A 20,851-nucleotide genomic window follows, 5' to 3' on the forward strand; every position below is an offset into this window, starting at 1 on the left:
TGAAAATTAAAGTTATTCATAAACTTGATTGCACATTACTCGGTATGAAAAATGATGTCTGAACAGGACGTGTGTCGAGCCTGCTAGTTATGTATTTGATTAATTGATAAAATAAATTAAGTCGCCTTTGCGTATTTATTTACACATAGAAGAGACAAAATAAGTTATGTTTTATTACATTATTTTCTCCCCCTAACATAAAAGAGTATTTTTTATTTAATTAAAATCAAGTCTAAATTTCTGTATTTATGATATAAGGCGATAAAAACGCAGGTTATATTTTATGAGAGCATTGACGATAATCTACGCAATATGTCTAACATCCATAAGATAAATTCACAATGTTAACAACAGTAAAGACTGATAAACGTTAATATTTTTGTTGTTGACGTTCATTTTATTTATAAAAAAAAGTATCTTTACACATTTTACTTGTCATATATTTTATTTTAATTTATTATAACAAACTAATTTACTTATACACATAAAAACATCATTTGTAAAGAAGCTCCTGTTTTAACTACAAAAACCCAATTATATAGCCAGGAAATGACGATAAAATCGTCGAAAGCGATAAAGAAAGTAAAGACTGGTAATTAAATAACCAATAGTCGTCACTGGAAAACTCCTTAATCGTTTTCAAATTCGACTGAAAAGCGAAACGAGCTCGTCTATGTCCCCGATGCAAAGACATCAACACAACAAGAAAATCCCCTAAAGGTAATCAGACGGAAAACGCTTACACTAAGCTCTTTTAAATTTCGTCACATTGGCGCTCACATTCAATTCGAACTCTCTGACTGTCAACATACGTGGCCCAAACCTTCCCCGAAGTTGGTTCTCGCAAAGTTTGCGGTCCGGTTCGTTTCGCATGCGCTCGGAAAAGGGCACTGGACCGCTTTGAACACTCGCTAACCATAAGCGCGAGTGTCCTCGCTGAAAAGGTTTGCGCGTGGATCGCGCCTGAAGATCGTACTTCACGTCACGACCAACAATAATCGGAAAGACGTCTCGGGGTAAGTGTCGTGATATTTTTTAGTTTATCGCTCATTGATTTTAGGGCTTGAATAGAAATACATTTTCAAAGATTGGTCTTGGAGTCAAGACCACTTTCGAATCGTTTTCTGTCTGGCTTAAATTACCCAACAAAGTATTACTTTTTGCATGCTTATAACAATTCTTTATCAGTCTTGCGACCAGTTGTTAAAGTAGGTTCCTGCGATATCTTGGGTTTTTGGAAATTTGCTCCCAATTCTCGTATTTATTTCTTTTTTAGGAAATGCTAAGAAGTGTCAGTTGTCAGATTTGACGATATCATTAATTTGCTGCACAATCGTGCTCTTATAACTTTCACGACAATCCTAATAAATAATTTAGCCTCAGATATTTTTTTTGATGTTTTGTGATGAAGTTAAACTATCAACTCGTGCATAAAAAATTCGTGCCTTGAACCAAGAATCTTAAGATCGGGTAAAGTGTTTGCCACATATAATAATTATAAAATTGGTCACTGTGGATGTTGAGCATTCTAGGTGACAAACTAATCCAAATGAAAATCACAAGCTTCGTTTAAATCTTCTTAAAGAATTTGAAGCGATTGGAATAAATAATATTTAAATGGGATAAAGGCAGTTTTGCATGATAAATGTATTAAAACCTCTCAAGCAACTTAAATATCAGTTTTAAAACTGACGTAAATGATTATATGAAATGTTGTGATATTTTTTTATCTATTTCATGATTCTACATATGCTTATGATTGTTGTTTATACTCACTGATTCTACGGCTTGAATAAAAATATATTTTCAAAGATTTATCGTGAAGTCAAGAACATTTTCTAATCGTTTTCGGTTTGCCAACTTTTCTCAGTCTTACGAATGGTTGTTGGAGCACGAGCAGGTTCTTGGAATATATTGAATATTTATCAATTGGCTCCCAATTTTCACAAAAAATTCTAATAAGTCACGTCGTTTGCTAGCTGTTAGATATGTCGATATCTATATTTTTATGCATTTGCTGCATTTGGCGTTCGCGTGGGACATACGTGTCAATGTACTTTGGCCTCAATGGTACTGTAGTAACCTACATGAAAATCCTAACAACTAAATTAGCCTAAGGGTTTTTTTTTATATATTGTCATATCATATCATTAATTCAGAATGTTGGCTACCAATCCGAAATATATCAGTGTCATGAACCAAATATCTTAGGGCTGGGGAAAATGTTCAGCAACATATAATAAAAATAAAATTGGTCGCTGTTGATATTGTTTCTAAAAAATAGACTCAAGATCAACTAAGCTATTGAGCATTCTAGGTGACAAACTAATCCAAGTGAATCTCACGAGCTTCTTTAAATCTTCCTAAAGTTTTCGAATGAATGTCTCAAAATGAATGTCTTAAAACCACCCAGACAGCTTAAACACAGTTTTAAAACTGCCGTAAGTAATATTTTTATTTTACGCTCATTGATTCAACTGTTTGAATAGAAATAAATTTTAAAATATTTATCGTGGAGTTAAGAACACTTTCAAATCGTCTTCTATCTTGTTTCAATTACCCAAAGATGTTGTGACTTTTGGAATAACATAAAAAGGGGACATTACTTTTTGCGAACTTATGCTAATATTTTTCAGTCTCGCAAATAGTTGAAGTAGGTTTTTGTGACATCTTGGGTCTCTGACAATTTGCCCCCAATTTTCGTATTTGTTCCACTCATAAAAAATGATTATAAGTCGCATCGTTTGCTAGCTGTCAGATATGCCGATATCTTTATTTTGCTGCACATTGGCAAATTAGACTCAGGATTTCTTTTTATGTTTTGTTGTATTGTATCAGTAATTCAGAACTTACTTGAAGTTTGAATTCAGAATTACTTCTTAATATCGGAAAAGTGTATAGTAGCGCAATTTCATCATGGTTCACCTTTTGAGATTTTAACATATGGACGTTGAACTGAACCAACGGCTTCTTACAAGATTATGAAAGAAGATTTATAAATATATTTTGATGGCTACTGAAATAAATAATAATTAAAAGGAACCTAATTAAAAGGCCTTTTTCTCAATCTTTCTTAAGTTTTGTTGAGACACAAAAGGGGTGTGCGTTCTAGTGTTTTTGTTATTCAGACTAGAGATACCGGAAATATATCGATACTTCGATATCTCCATATTATTGGAAAAAATATCGATAATTATTTTTAGATTGTTATATCGATATATAGATACTTTAGTTAGTAGATATTTTTTGATACCTTTAAAAAAACATATTTATTAATCAATTAAAAAAAATATTTTTAATAAACATTTAAAATAGGTACTTAATTTTTAACATTTAGTGTATTTTCGTTTATGAAATGTCGCTACTTTTTCAAACGTTTAGAAAATATCCATATTTTTCTGCACTGGTACACCAATATTTTTACTTTTTTCTAAATTATCGATATATATTATGTAAACTATCGATTTTTTCTCAGGTATATCGATATTTTTCTCCTTGACCGAAGTCCCTAGTTAAATCACCAGTTTTATTACAGGAAATCACTTAAACACTCATCGTCACATATACCAGACAACTTTCGAAGAGTTTGAACTACATTTTTCACTGTTTCGAAGTAGATGTCTTTCTTTGCAACCTGAAAATCTTGATTTTTAAAGAAGCCTTCGACTGAACTTATGGCATTATTTTTATGGCTAAAACGTTCTCTGATTTGTAATATTTTAAACGCGCGATAGCACTTCTCTAAATCATCTAATTATAATTTATATTAAATATTGATTTAAAATTTATGGTGCCTTAGAAAAACTTTCTATTTTTAGTGATACAATGGACTAAGTAAATGAAATTATTAATAATTTTTAAAGACATAGAATATCTACATATGTATTCTTATAAAAAAATTAAAGATAACATTTCAAATTTTCAGTGAAAGAGTGAAGGAATCTTGAGTCAATTTTTAAATTTTTGGACAGCTCAGAAGTCCGATAGAACTAAATGTGGACCATATAATGATTGGGGAATAATAAGAGTCGAAAATGTGTGTGAGAAATATTTTCGTTTATTTTAACGATCACTTAAAATGATCTGATGACTTAAATTTTAATCTCGCTTTATTGGGAAAAATAAACATGAATCACGATGAATACTAGTTGTATAAATAAACATGCTGACTATATGGTGGATGAAATTTTATCTTCTATCTAGTTTAGTGATTATCAGTCGCTTTACTTCACAACTTCTCTTACACAAAAATGAATATATTATTAGGCTAATTATTACCATGAAGTATTTTAAACGATTTTAGTGTATCTCAAAATTTTGAAATTAATTAACAACGTATTGTAAAAAGAAGTTTGAGAATCACTGACGCAGAATTTCCATTTTAATATTTTAATTTCTAACAAGAGATCTGGGCCAGTTTATTTTTAGAAGATCTAGCTAGTGTCCTACCGATGCGCCTTTATCAATAAGTATTGAGTGCGCTGCATAGATCTTGGCACAACAAACTTTTGAATTAATGTTATAACGTCCACTTCGGAATACTTTGAATGAATACCAACGAGGAGATATCGGCTAATTCGATTGTAACAACAGGTTATAAGGCTCCAATAAATAAACCAAATAAAATAAATTAATCAAATGATAAAATATAATAAATTAGGAAATTCATAAATATGGAAAAAACCTGATAATTTATTTTTAATCTACTTTAGTTTTTTCGACGATTTTTTACGAGAGGATTATTTCAAAGTTAGTAAGCTCCAAACTAATGGGCGGTAGAAACACTCGACGTAATAATTATTTAACATAAACGAAGTTGACCAACTTAGAATCCATGTTTCAGACATTTGTCCACCAAAAATAACAGTTTACATTAAATATTTTTGAGTTATTTAGTGTAAAGCGATGATAATCATGGAATTTTCAAACTACTTATCAACATTCAATATTTTGTTGTTTGACTTGAGGAAATCTACTGCCGAAGCCCACCATACGCATTGTAATTATACTATTTTGTAATACCCAAGAAATGGTTTTGACTCAAACAATTTCAAAGTGGCGATATTGATGTTGATGCCAACAACGAAAAAGTGGCAAGGCGAATGAATGAAAGACTTATTTAACAAAAGCACAGCTTTAGAAATATTTTTCACATAACAGGTCAACTGAATGAAGAGTCCGCGACCTACCATAGTAAAACAAATTATTTTGGCAAAATTAGTTCTTTTTATTCCCTTCAAGAGTGTATTGCTCATTATAGCAACCCTCCAACTTTTTGATACCATTTTTGTAGTACGATTTGTCCTCTGCTTCAAAGTAGGCTTCAATTTCGGCGATCATCTCTTCACTCGACGAAAATTTCTTCCCAGCGAGCATTCTTTTGAGATCTAAGAACATGAAATAGTCCCTAGGGGTCAGGTCTGGAGAATACGGTGGATGAGGAAGCAATTCATGGAGTTTTGCCACCGTTTTCACTGACTTGTGACACGGTGCATTGTGTTGGTGACGCAGCACATTCTTCTTCTTCAAAATGCGGCAGTTTTTGGACAATGTCGTCCTTCAAACGGTCCAATAACGCGATGTAATAGTCGGTGCTGATGATCCTTCCTTTTTAAAGGTTGTCAATGAAAATTATTCAATGCGCATCCCAAAATACAGACGCCATAACCTTGCCAGCCTTTTCCCACGCTTTCGAGATTGACTTGCTTGATTGCTCAGATTGACATTTATTTTAATATCTGCAACATGACTTTGCAAACAGTGTGCCGCAGTTCATAAGTCTAGAAACATTTTTTTAAAGTTGTTGTAATAAAAGGGCGACGTGTGCCTCATTCTAATGCTATTTTCATTACAATAAGTTTTATTCGTTTCGTTTTATTCAATTGACATCTTTAGTAACAATTTCGGTTTAAACCTGTAAAACATCACTCTTTCGAAACACTGACGAAGTGTTAAAATTTATTGATGATTGGAGTGATGTTACGCCAACATAGTTCTTTCGACACGGTATGGTCATATTACCAGAAAGTATTTTTTACCATTTTCCCAATAAAGTCCTTCTTGTAGAGAAAAACCGATCATAATAGTGCAAGTGCCTAATATTCTACAAACAATAAAAAGTAATAGATTATTCTAAAATTTAGGCAATAGCTGAATTAAATATTAAGCACAACAATATTTATCTTAAATGCATTTCTGTGATGAACCACATGGTTGGGTAAGCTACCAGATAGGATATTAAATATTCATATTCTGGTGTTTAGTTGAAGGACTGCATCAATCTTTATGAAAATACCTCGTATCTGAATGAAAATAGTGGTATATGAAGGTCATATATTAAGCAATGTAATCGTAAAATTAATACAAAAATATGAACGCTCAAGGTAACGCAACTTACGTTTGTCTAAGAATATGCAAAAGTTGTTCGAAACGATGCAACCATGTCACAGAAGCGTCAATACACACCGCACTTGGTGGTTGTTATAAAGTTCTATAAATAATCCTTAAATATTTGGGACAAGATAACGAAACTATAAAACGGAACAATAAATATAAAATGTTCGGTACTCCAATATCCATACTATAGTAATACGTAATTTTTTTAAGTTAAGATCTGTTGTCTTATTGACTAATACTACGCCAAGTTCCGCAATTGCTATGGATTTAGAGCGAGAGCCCTAATACTGGAGTTCTCTTAGCAGGTTTTCCTGTTTAAGCAAACACCTGTCACGGCTAAGGGATCAACTGACAAAGACCCTGCCTTTTATAATCCGTTAAATAATTAAATAACTGGGAGGATGATGTACTGTGTATGAGGGTATTATAGACCTTATTTTTAAAATATTATTTTGGTCTTGATAAATCTCAAAAATCTCTCCATGCTCTTCTGTCAAAATAGCCATACGGTTGTGGCGACAACCTCGGATTTTTTGTGGACCTTAACGTTAGATGTCCGACATTTAATCTCACATACCTTTGATGTTCTTTTATCCGTGTACATTTATACCCCCCATTTCTCTTGTGAATATGGAGATTTCCCCATATCCACAAGAGAGCTTGTACATGTCTTTTAATTTGAAGTTAGGGAACGTTTTATGCATATTCCTGTATGGATGGAATGTATGTTTAATGTTAAGTTTCTTTGGTGTCCTTTCAGTATGGTATATTTTTTTTGTTCTGGCCTAAAAACCAGGCGGTGGAATGCATGACGCGTACCTGGTCGCGGAGACTTGTCCTGAAGTGACAAGTTGCATCGGGTTATGTGGGACTGCCTTTGGGCTTACCAATACAATAAACCGAAACCGCCTCACAGTTGACCCCTGTGGATCGCTACTGTATTAAATTTGGGGATATGGCACCCGCTGATCGGGCAGCCGTTATTGGGCACGAGGGCCCGGCGATTCTATTGATTCGCGAACCTGAGTTAACACACAACTGGATACTGTTGTTTGGGGGCAAAAGTTATGAATGTAGCGACGGATGAGGTCGTTTCAGCCTGGAAAAGGGGGGAGGTTGGCGGTGACGCGGCGCTAAGCTCCCAGCATGTCGACCAGCTCGCGAACAAGCGCGTTTTCAGAAGAACTTGAGCTGAGTTGTTGTTTGCGGAATGATTGAGATATGAAGTGCTTGATTTCTGGAGTGTCAGTTTCCCTATGAATTTGATTATTTCTGACAAACCATGGAGCCTTTAATATTCTCCTGAGGAGCTTATTTTGGAAAACTTGAAGCCGTTTGACCTGGTTGGGTGTAACAAACTTGAAGTAGACATTAGATCCATAGAGAAGTACGGACCGAATTAACATCTTGTAAAATAAGCATTTGATGGAGATGGGAAGCATGCTAGAAGGGCAGATCAGAGAAGATAGAAGGTTTGCTATCCCCTAAACTTTTTGGATTGCTTTCTGGATTTGGGAATGCCAACCGAAACGCCGGTAGAAGTAGAGATCTAGGTACGTGGCGTTATCCAGCCATGGAATTATTGCGGTGTCGATCTTAAGTTGCGAAACGCGCAGTGCGTAACGCTTCTTATATAATACGATGGCCTGGGTTTTCAGGGTTGATTTGCAACCTCCAGAATTTGAATCACTTAACCGTATGATCGAGCTGCTTCTGTAAACGTTCATGAATTGTAACATCGAACCTGGCGGCCGTGAAGAAAGCAGTGTCGTCAGCGTAAAACGCGACGTCAATGTCAGATCTGAAATAAAGAGGTTAAATAAAGCTGGGGCTATAATTATGGTCTATTGCCTCTTGGAGAAAGAAACGTTTTCTAAGAAAATCTATCTCATTCGAGGTATAATATGCCTAGGGTGATTAATCTTATGCTCCAAGGAAACTGTTTGCAAACTTGATGTCGTAACTGACTAAAACGCCAAAAACAGGAATTTAAGCACGCTGTGATTTTGTTATAAAATATATCATTATTTACGAAATATTCATCAAAAAGAAGAACTTGCTCTTCAAATTTTCTCTTTTTTGTTAAAGATAATCATTGTTAAGGTGAGCATTTTTTTGCTGTTTTTTTTTACCTCACAAATACGATTAATTCCAATCTTGTATGCATTTGGGTACATTCATATTGACATCATGTATTATTGCACATATTGAACATGTATATTATTACATGTATTGTATAATATATATATATATATATATATATATATATTCGTGTTATTATGGGTATAAAATATATATAGGTCAACATATATGGTTTTTTTCCTATGTATAGTTGTCCTACATTGTTATTGCCAAATTCATAATTATATATACCATTTTTAGTTATATTACCTCTTTTGTCTTTATCTTGAAATCCGATACCGAAGTTCGGTAAATATATAAATTTCATTTACCGCCGTTAGAGACGAGGTCTCTATTCTCTGGATTTCAGTATAATGAATATAATACAGTAACATTATTCTAATTCTATATTTAGTTCTGATTGTCATGTTTTTGCTAATAACGTTATTTTCTTTCAGCATTATCTTTTCTTAACTTAAGACAGGTAATTTTATTTTCTCATGTTGTCTCATAGTTTCTAAATTAACTACCTCGAACTTTACAAATTATGTTTTCTAGTTTCTTTTGATCAAACATATTTTTCCAGTCCAGTAATTAATTTATATAGTTACATTTAGTTTAGGAACTAATATTAGTTTAGGATTTTAATAGATTAAAAAAAAAGGTTTTTCTGTTTCTCCATTTATTTTGAAAGTATAACATTTTAGTTTTTAATTTAAAAGTTAGATTCTTTAATTAAAAGTTAAAATCTCTTTGTAATATTTTTTGTACATCTGTCATGCATATATCTAATCTGTATTATTAAAAGATGGTTATTATTGATAAACATAATTTGTGAAAGGATTGCGAATTTTGCAGTAAACAGAAAAACTATTTTATTAATTCTATAAATGTCTGTAATTAATTATTTATTATTTAACTATATTAATATAAATGATCACAATACCTTTAATATTTACCAAAATAAACAACCAAAATTACCTCATCAAGTGTAAGATCTATAAGACATCATTCATCGATATTTCGAAACCGTGCCCAGCCAAGTTATGCTGCATTCACCTCAATAGGTTAAAAACTGAACAATACAGGAAACGTCACTTAAAAATATCTCCGGATTTAGCACATGCGAAATATTTATACCTGCATACAAAACCAAATAGTAGAATAAACTATATTATCCTTTTCTAATGGCGATACATTCTTTTCGAGTCGATCCCCATAGTCGATCAAGTGAATACAACAGCAAAAATTAAAATACACAGATTTTTGTGTTTCATTTGTAATTCTATAGGAATAATAATTAAATAGTTGTGTTATTCTTGGTGGTTTAACATAATAGGTTTTAAAATATGGAAGAACAGAGATAAGTGAAGAATGTAAGATTGAATTTTTAAAGCTTATAAAATCCAAACAGCATCAATTTTATTTAGAATGGGAATGTTCGCTGCCAACTTAATAACACATCATATGCCCAAATTAATTATAGCAAGAACAGAGAAGAAAATGATTCTTGTTGTGTTGGAAGGTAGTCAATTCATTAATGAGGTTTGTTCATCAATAATAGTATCAAAAATCGAAGTAACTGTAGTAGTAATAATAGTAGTAGTACAATAACTTTAGTAATAATTAGACAATTATTTCAAACAAGATATATTTTAGCAATTATTAATGCACATATATCTATTAGTAAAAGATGATCGTTATTATAGACTAATATAAGTGATGAAAATAATGTGAATTTTGCAGGAAACAGAAAAATTATTTTAGTAATTCTATAAATCTAATTATCTATTTATTATTTAACTATTTTGATATAAAGAATCGATATGCTTTTAATATTTACCAAAATAATCTAATCAAGCATAAGATCTACAAGACATACCATGACTTCTTCAAATATATTAATTATTTAATACTATATATATAGTTATACAAAGCTACATTAAATATTAAAAAATATGTTGTTGCTTGTAAACTATAAATGTATAATTTTTACACTATATGAAGACATATTCTGGTATTTAGTACATTACTAAATATTAGAAAGATCCTATCTAATTTGTTCTTCTATGATTCTTGGAATTTCACAATCTTCGACTTACCATGATTAAAATAAATATCCAGTTTATGTCAATTACTGCAACTTTTGTTATTATTACTGAACTAACTCGCTAGCTGTTGGTTCAGGTATTGTATATTTACAAACCTAAAATAATGAACGGTTAATTAAAAAATATATGCAAAAGTTATAATTACCCTTAATATTACTTCTAGAACAATTGTATATTAATTCTGTCATAGCCTTTAGAATGTTTCAATTTGAACGAAAAGCAAAATTTTCTTTTTTGCTTTTTGTTGTCCTCTTGAAATATACCGTTAATCGGGTTGACATTTTTGCATATGTTGAGTTCTATTTGATGTCCTAGAAAATATTTTGTTACAAATTTGGCGGCTAGTATTCTCACTATAAATAAAATTCATGCTGTTTGAATATTTTAACTTTATAAATCTTAACCTTATATTACTTACTTACCTTTGTTCTTCTTATATTAATAGCAGTGTAGGATACAAGACTAAGAATAACACAGCAATTTAATTATTATTGTTATAAACTTGTTAATGCATCACAATCTAAATATTCTAGATTATTTATTTTCAGTATTTGTTTACAACAGTAAATTTTAAAATGGCTGATTATACACTGTAGTTAGAAAAAGAGAGAGCGAAATACAGCCGAAGGTGCGCATGCGCCAGCTCCAACAATCCCTTCCATTTATCGTTTTCTAACAATGCCTGGCATGTATTCTGGGTGCAGTAGAACCGTTATAGCTGCAATTGTTTACAGTTCGCAAGTTGTGGAAGGTATTGCTAACGTGACCGAGAAAGAGGGTAAGTTGCGTCTGTTGCTCGCTACTTTTATTTTTTTCAACAATAAGTCTTTCATTTTATTCATTTGACGTTTGTAAACATCTGCAGTACCAGTCTAATTTTGGTTCAATTACTTGTAATATACTACACCTTGCTAATCCATAAATGGAGAAAGGATAGTAATAATAGTAACAGGAAGTTTTGTAGGAAATAGTAAAGTTATTATCTTACAGTCGCCCTAATACAATCTAAACATTTTCGTTTACGTTAGTCTATTTTAAGTCTACTATATCCATTGAAATTCTACCCTAGCACGTCACTGTTTGCGAGCTATTCCCTTAGCCTAAGCAGCTATTCGTGAGTGTATATTAGTGTTCAAGCTTTCACACTATATAAGATTTTTTTTGAGAAATAACTTGTGGATTTAATTTGTTAGATGACTCGATAGAGTCATCCTGTCTCAGCTAACACATCAATTGAAAAGTCCCCGGCCTGATACATAAATGGCGCTAGTAGAATTAAATCCATATGTTTTTTAGTTAGCCCTAACTCTCAAATGCGTGTATAAATTTGACAGCTGACGGATCATTAATTTGTGAATTATAGCATTCTGAGTGAAGCAACTTTTGTTATTGTGATAAAAATGTATAAAAAGTATTTCGTGTGTTGAAAAAATACTGATTTTTGAAGTGAAAAAATACAGTTGAAGCAAAAACTTGGTTTAATGCCGAGTTTCCGGACGCTGCCCTAGGAAAATCAACCATCAAGGATTGGTATGCTAAATTTAGACTTGGTGAAATGAGCACTGAAGACGGTTAACGTAGTGGACGCCCAAAAGAGGTTGTTACAGACTAAAACATTTAAAAAATCCACAAAATAATTTTGAATGACCGTAAATTGAAACTGAATGAAATAGCAGACACTCTAAAAATATCAATTGAACGTGTATATCATATCATTCACGAATATGGGGGTATGAGAAAGTTCTGTGCAAACTGGGTGCCGCGAGAGCTCACTTTTGACCATAAAAACAATGAGTTGACGATTCGCAGCAGTGTTTGAAGATGATCAAGCGTAATTAAACTCAATTTTTTGCATCGATATGTGACAATGGATGAAACATGGCTCCATCATTTCACTCCGAAGTCCAATCGACACTCTTCTGAGTGGACTGCATACGGTAGACCCGCTCCAAAGCATGGGAAAACGTGGAATAATTTTCATTGACTACATTGAAAAGGAAGGACCATTAACAATGACTATTACATAGCGAAATCGCTGAAAAATGGCGCCGTGTCAAAAATCCTTGAATTGAGCTTCGAATTGCTTCCTCATCCACCGTATTGTCCAGATCTGTTCACCAGCGACTATTTCCTGCTCTCAGTTCTCAAAAGAATGCTCGCTGGTAAAAGAAACTCAGGCCTATTTTGAAACAAAGGACAAATCGTACAAAAATGGTATCGAAAAGTTAGAGGGTCGCCATAATCAGTGTATCCGCCTTGAAGGGAAGTTTGTTGAATGAAAAAAACTAATTTTGGCAAAAAGTGTTTTTTACTATGGTAGGTCGGGGAATTTTCAATTGACCTGTTATGAATATTTTTATAGTTTTAACAATATTTCAAATACATAGTGTTTATTGAAATATTTTTAGTTTTTATACTGTTAATTTTGTTTTCTCCTGCGAAAATAGGCAATATTGATGGTTTTCCACAAGCAAACAGACGATATAGATTTGACCATGTGGAAATTATCGATTTTCATGATTGATGCGACAAACTCTTATAGTCTCAAACTCTTATAAACTCTTATTTATTTACCAATGTTGCAAATTGTCGTTTGAAACAATAGGGATGCGTGGAATTAAAACAACTTCGCCTTTGTAGGCTGGTATATATTCCCCAATATAGCGATCACTGATTATTGATTACATACGATTACTGATACAATGTTATAACTGTATGCCGCTCGATTGGGATTAAAATCAACATCTCCATGCGGATAGCTACTCCATATATTCGGTTCAACTTCATTTCCCGCTCTGTTCGGCTCGTCAGTTTGACTTGCTGCGGCCTAATTTGTCCAATTGATGGCGTTTTGGCAATGGAAAGACCAAGTTTAAATTAAAATAAAAAAATTCTCATATAGGTATCTATACAGATAAGTGAATCACGTCTTATTTAATTTATAAAAACCGATTTTAAATTGGATTTTAAATATAAGGCGTGATTGCGGTGAACAATCACTTCTCAAAACATTCACTCAACAAACTCCAAACCGGATTTGTATTGTACAATAACAACTTAGTAACCGAATAAATGTGTTTTGAGGTGTATAGATGCCGACCTATGCAGCTGTTAAACAACATTTGCGGTGCAGGAACGCAGGTGGATTTGTCAAACTTTGGGCGAAGATATTTGATTCGATATCGCGACTGATACAATTAAAGCAATTTATTAAAAAAGTAGGTGATAGAAGTTCACATTTCTAAGGAATTAGAAAATAATCAGTAAAAAATCTGTTGTATTCTGCTGTTTACATGCAAAACCACCGGTTGGAATTTCTACTAAATTGAATATGAACAGAATATGCTTATGATGACATAAACATATGACAGACAAACACTTTATTTCACAGAAAGTGAAAAGTTGAAACTTTCAACATCATCACCTTCGAGCGATAATCCGTTCTTGGTAGGAGTGAAATAGTCACTATAACCTATATTGACGTTAACTTATATTATACTGTTGGTTCTACGGGGCTTCTAATATTCCCTTTCCCATCAACCGATAGGATACTTATACGTCTATACTTTTTACAAAGTTTACTATCTCCTTTTTTCAATATAGGTTAAATTATCGTTTTCTCCAATGCTGATGGTACTCTTTCTCGTCGCAAAATTTTAATAATCGCTAATAATTCAATAATTATTCAAAACAAATTACAGGTTATTGGATTGAATATTTTATCAATTAAATCACAGCTGAAGTAGTTAGACGAATATTATATAGAAGAAGTAAAAGCCGTATTACCAGAGCGATCATAAAACATTAAACAAAAATAAATCTAATTAAAACTCTACGAGAATTAATTAGAACATTTCGTTTAGGCTAGATCGTTAAGAGGGCTAATAGATTTATAGCTAAATATGGTTTATATGCCGCATTGCCAAAGGCCTCTAACAATATTTCGTAAGATTTAATAAGAAAATTAATGGAGCTAATATGTCGGAAAAGTAATGAAAAGAAAGGTTTTTCATCAAATATTTAGATTGATATTATATATAGTAAGAATTATATTTGAATTTTTAGTTTGGTTCTTCATCTAAATCATTTAAATACTAATAAATAAGTAAGAAGACCTAGGACAGAATACATATTGTTAAAATACGATATAAATGATTATATTGTCTGAAAGGGTTCAGATAAAACAGATGACAAATATTAGAGATAAGAAGTAATTTCAACTTTTCTAAGCATTGTCTGACTTGACACTGACACTTACCCATTAATATATCCTCATCAAAATGTCGTATATTTTAATGCAATTATATCTTAACTTAAAATCTACGTGAGATGGCATATGCTATTTTTTATGTTATATTTATTAATAACAAGAGTGTTGGTTGGCGCAGTGCTAAAGGTGACGGGATGGTCCACCTACTGTTGCGATAGCCCCGGGTTTGAATCCTGCCGAGGCATATTCGTGTAAATGTATGTTTGTGATTGTTTAATATTTGTAATTGTCCTAGGCAAGAGTAAAAAATCCGACAAGCGAAATGATCACAATCACGCCAGGAATCGGGATGGGTAAGACCAGATGTCCTCTGGGATGATTTCTAAGTTGATCACTCACCAGTCAGCTTAATGCCTAGGGCCGTGGTTCGGTTCTCCAAGTCAAACAGTAGGTCCAGTCCAGATAAACCCTCGTTGATAAAAATGGAACTTTTAGGTGTGTTGATACTATTTTTAATGATTCTGTTGAAGATCAATTAAATTAATGTTAAAATAAAATCCCAGACCTAGAATTATCAGTAGTTTTAGCTTTGAGTGAAATTATAATCAAAGAAGGAGAAGATCTAACGTTCTTTAAGTCATTTAAGTTATCTAAGAATTTCAGATGAACAATAGAATTCAGCTAAATGTCCCCCTTGGAGCTACTGTAGAATTACATTCAAAAGCCGAAAAACTCAAGTTGCATGGAGTAATACCCAAAAAAATTAAACCAAAATTATATGATTTCAATTTCGGTTGCAAAAAGACGAAAAATGCGAGGAAATGGTAGAAAACAAAAAAATGAAGCGCAGGATATTAAAAAATATCTCAAGAACAGAGATTGAAAGAATATATTAAGATTTGAAAACAAATTCATAAATAACTATCTGTGAGATCTCACAAATGACGGAGACACAGGTTATGTTTCCTATTAAGAGATCTAGATCGAAGCTGGGAACGCACCACCAACAAAAAGCTAAAGCATTTAGAGCAAACCTACAAAACAAAAAGTGAATTGTAATATAGTTTACTGTCCAGTCAATATGAAAATTAAATAAATCATCCATTCATGTCAAATGAAATCACCAAAGTTAAGGGAAAAAGGAAGTTAAATTTGCTAACTTGCTTAACTGCACTAGCCTTCTGAATTAAACCATCGAGTAATCAAGATAAAACTCAATAGGGGTCTAGTTATACTGTCTGATTCTTACCAGTGCGCAGTTAAGGGCATATAGTCGTCTGTTTCAAAAGCCATTGTGGAGAAATATGTGTTATAAGTTTCAGTTTTCTTTTCAATTTACTTCCTCTGAAGAAGTTATTTTATTTATACTCAGTTGTAATTCCTTTTAAAAATTATAAAGACTTAGCAACTACTGTTTCCAAAATTTTCCTTTTCGATAGATTAAAAGAATTAATCTGTGAAAAAATAACACATATTATTAAAATTATAATAAGGAATTGCATATTGGCTAAGTAGTTATATTACAATTGTGTGTATTAAACATTTACTTATTGGAAAATAACATTTTCAATATAATTTTTAAATGTTTTCTATCCAATATGATAAAACAATGTGATAACGGTAATTTTGAGTAAACATTTAACAACAATGGAGATAAAATATGTAGTGACTGTTTGTATGTAGTGATGTTAAATTATAATTTGTAAACGTTTTCACATTTCCAACTATTTACTCACATATATAGTGCAGAAAATTTTTTTAACTTTTTTTAATGAGAATGAGTGAAGGGCCTCTTCACGTAGTAGATGCACTGATAATATTAGATAGCGAGAAACAGGTAACAGTGACACTGATATATCACACTTGTGTTCAAAATTTACTAGAAATGGCAATGGGCTTAGAATACGAGATCCCATGAATTAAACACAATAGCGAGCACGGCGCACGCAATAAAATTGATCAGTTCTGCCGACGCAGTACTCCTGTAATCCAGGACTTTGCAGCATTCTAATACAAATCACAAATATATCTCATAAATAGTGCCAACAAACTTGTTAAGTGAGAATTATATGTCAATATTGTAAGGTCATTTTTGGCAGGATTTACTATACAGGACAATTTTATAATACAGGAAAATTATATGCCAGTTTCTGTAACATTTAAATTTGTACCAGAAATAAGTTAACAAAATCTTAAAAATTCGATCACCGATAATCGACAAAGAAGATATTGTTATTGTGAGATAAAATTTGCCAATTCGATATAATTGATCGAAGTTCACCTAGTAACGTTTAAAAAAATTAAGTTAAAAAGTGTTTATAGCACATTTTGCTAATATTATGTGGATTTCTAATTAACAATGAATGGCTATACATAGCAAAAACAATAGATACCGTTAGAGCTTGCTCGTTGTATATTGTTCCTAACGAAATACTCACGTAGTATGAATTAATAAGATCCACCGAATCATCCTCCCGCTTTAAGGGTCCCTAAACCGGTACTATAATAAATTATAATTATGCTAATATCTTCTTTGTATGAGGAAATGTATTTTAATTATGAAAACTTCCTTCTAAGATCATATTTTCCGTGGTTGGTTTTTATTGTTTCTTGTTCTAAAGTATATATAACGTGTAACGTTTTGTAAATATATGCGACCAAAATTTAAATAAATGTCTCATTATTGTAAAGTTTTTGTTTTTAAAATTAAATATGACCCAAATTACCATATTAAAACAACTTAGATATTTAGATATTTGTTTATTTACGATGATTTATATAATCTTTGACATCTATATGTTTATGACTAATAGACATTGCAGTAATAAATTAAAAAGTTTTGCGGATATATGGTTTCTCTTTCGTGTGTACAATATCATCAATTTTAATTTTCGAAATAAATTGTTCAGAAACTTTTCATATACGTTATATATTACACATTGTTTTACAAATCATCGAGATATTGGTATTGTGGGTTAATTCTGAAGTGATTTAGAGCAATTATTTAGTCGGAAAAATAGTATCTGCATTTTTATGAAAGTTCGTTCTCAGATTAATTAAATTTCGGAGAGGAATGATAGGCACGCCGATTTTTAGCATCGGAACTCAAGAGAAATCAAGAATTCATTCGAATAATTTACAACGATAAGTCAGCAACCGCTGATATAGCACGTTCGCTGAGCTACTAGATATTCTTGGCGTTTTGTTGGATAATTTTGAAAACCTTTGCATCTCATTTTGTCGGTATTATAGAGAGAAAACCCTAAGACTGACACATCAGTTTGTTTTTAATAACATTATTGGTCAGAGGCATAGAATAATAGATATAATTGAAAAAGCCTATGAAGGTATAATATAACCTCAGCTTTATCCATAGATACATCACGAGTCTTCGATAAAGTAGCGCATGACAGCCTTTTTCATAATGTACCTAAAATATCACCGAAATATAGCACGTTCGCTGAGCTACTAGATATTCTTGGAGTTTTGTTGCATATTTTTGAAAACCTTTACATCTCATTTTGTCGGTATTATAAAGAGGAAACCCTAAGACCGACACATCAGTTTATTTTTATTAACATTATTGGTCAGAGGCATAGAATAATAGATATAATTGAAAAAACCAATGAAGGTATAATATAACCTCAGCTTTATCCATAGATACATCACGAGTCTTCGATAAAGTAGCGCATGATAGCCTTTTTCATAATGTACCTAAAATATCACCATACCGAAACATACCGAACTATTATAATCTTACATTGCAATCTGAATGTTTAGAGTCAAACAAGGGGAAGCCTATTCTACAATAAAAGAAGCTATAGCAGGTACCACCAAGAAGTGTATCGGTAGTGTGTATCTATACTTACCTACTCTGCACCTGTAATATACCACATATTTTCACGGTGGCTACATTTGCTGACGACTCTGCGATTTTTGCTGTCAGAGACTGTAGCGAAGAAGCCACATGAAAATTACAACAGGCAAGTAACTGGAATTTCGCTGGAAGAAACATAAAACTGTAAGAAGTGTTGAAGCCTATATGGACATCCGAAATTAATCCTTATCAAGGTCTCCAGAATTATTGTAGGTACACCCAGAAACTACTAGATTTTAGCTACACCGAGACATTCAGATACCGACTGTTGCTCACATGCGCTAACAGTTGTACTACTTCGATAATGACATGAAGATGGAATCTGTTTTTAAGCAAGTAATATGGTCAACACCGGGAACCTCTTTTAGGTTAACATTATTTTGTATATATTTTCCCAGTTAACGACAAATATAATTTTGATCTATTCATGTATATTAACGCTCGGTAATTATTTAACGCTATATGATATCAAGGTGTCTGCAAATCTTGTAGATTTTTCTTGATTACCTATGGTCCATCACCATCTTCATATTTGATCGAAGGCGCTTGTATAATAGGGCCCTTTAAGTTTCTAGTAGCTCTCGATAGGACATACTTAGCATTAGAATAACGGACTTGGTCTAATATGATGCTACAATTTTTTGACCGGTGAATATTTGCTAAATACGTTGATAGAGATATTGAGTGTTCTAGACAAATGAGGCATCTCCAGCTGTTGTCTCACCGGGATCTAGTTAGAACCAGTGTATTAGTTCAGGTATTGATATCAGTATTAGAGACATCTTCCTGAATCCGCTACAGGAAAATGTAGGAGCTCAGGCTTCTCTAAGATGGCGCGTGTAGGAGAAATGAAATATGATTGGGACTATAATTCCCTTATTTTTATCGCTTATGTTATCAATCGCTTGGTATGACTTTGATATTTGGACACCGTTATAGTGTGACATCTGTAAGTTTGATGTCGTTTGATGTCTTTCAAATGTTATTTTTCAGACAAAATCTTCATGTTTATCTCTGAGATCGTATCAGAAATGAAGATATTCATTTATGATGCTTATAATGCTCTTGCTATCTCTCACTGAGAGATCAGAAATGAGAAGTTATTACTATCACAAAGCCTTGATAGATTCATCCGAATATCACATGGTTACTTATTTCTATTTCGAATTACCTTGGTGGTTTATATGTTCATTATTTAACTCATTATATAAATAGCTAATCATTTAATATATTTTCTGGTTATATGAAATAATATAATTGTTCAATTGTTGTAAATACAATAACCCAACAAAAACATTATAATATATAATATAATGTATTTTATTATTTAAATATAATGCATATATTATTTAAATACCTAATACATACAAATTCAAAAAGCTACACAGAAAGAGTGGCATAGTGCAGGATTCTTTTATTGTATTTACTTACTTTACTTTTATTAAGTTTATTTAAAATAATAAAATAATCAATTATTGATTATATTGAACTAGAGTACAATGTTGAAAATAACTGGTTTTTTGACACATTGGGCATATAAAACATAAACGTACATTAAAATTTTAAAATTTTAGTTAAAATAATAGATAGGGATCAGTGGTTTGGCGTTAATAACGAAGACACGACTGCTGGAATGAAGCCTCAAGCCTGTTTAGGGATTTGCGAGTGGTGTTGTCGAATCATTCAAAAACCTTCAAAATGATATTACATTTACAGCGATAATTACTCCTGTCTTGTTGACCCCCGAATATTTTCATGAGAAGATCAGAGAAGAATAACACTTTTTTTTACCAGGCAAGTACAGCGATTTGCTTAGCCATCTCCTTAGCCCATTTTCTCACTCGGCACCTTCAACTTGAAAAAAAATCTGTATATTTTCAGCATTTAAATAATAGATAGAGAGGATCGCAGAGAACTGTCGTTATTCTGGAAACCTATATACAGAAAGGAATGCTATTTTTTAGATCTTTTTATTGAAAATTGAATATATTTTCGTTGTATATTGAACATGTTACATTGATTGAATTGATCTGTCATTAGAGAATATTCTTTCCAGCATAAGCACCATTATATCACATTATAAGCATTAAAAGCAATTATATTAAGTTGATATAGCAGTTACGTATAGCACAAACC

The 20,851-nt window shown here is 32.1% G+C and overlaps 1 protein-coding gene across 1 annotated transcript in view; it reads left to right on the forward strand.

Annotated features, from left to right (window-relative positions):
- Positions 1-931: 931 nt before the first annotated feature.
- The window catches only part of LOC143198478 (G-protein coupled receptor dmsr-1), a 114,324-nt gene continuing 94,404 nt past the window's right edge, over positions 932-20,851 (forward strand). Inside the window, exon 1 of the mRNA XM_076407720.1 lies at positions 932-1,016. The gene's annotated coding sequence lies outside the window, so the exon portion shown is untranslated. The remainder of the gene's footprint in view (positions 1,017-20,851) is intronic.

Source organism: Rhynchophorus ferrugineus, unplaced genomic scaffold (assembly GCF_030347505.1).
Source record: "Rhynchophorus ferrugineus isolate W39M unplaced genomic scaffold, kcgeb_rfMv2 rfM6, whole genome shotgun sequence".
NCBI classification, from domain to species: domain Eukaryota; kingdom Metazoa; phylum Arthropoda; class Insecta; order Coleoptera; family Curculionidae; genus Rhynchophorus; species Rhynchophorus ferrugineus.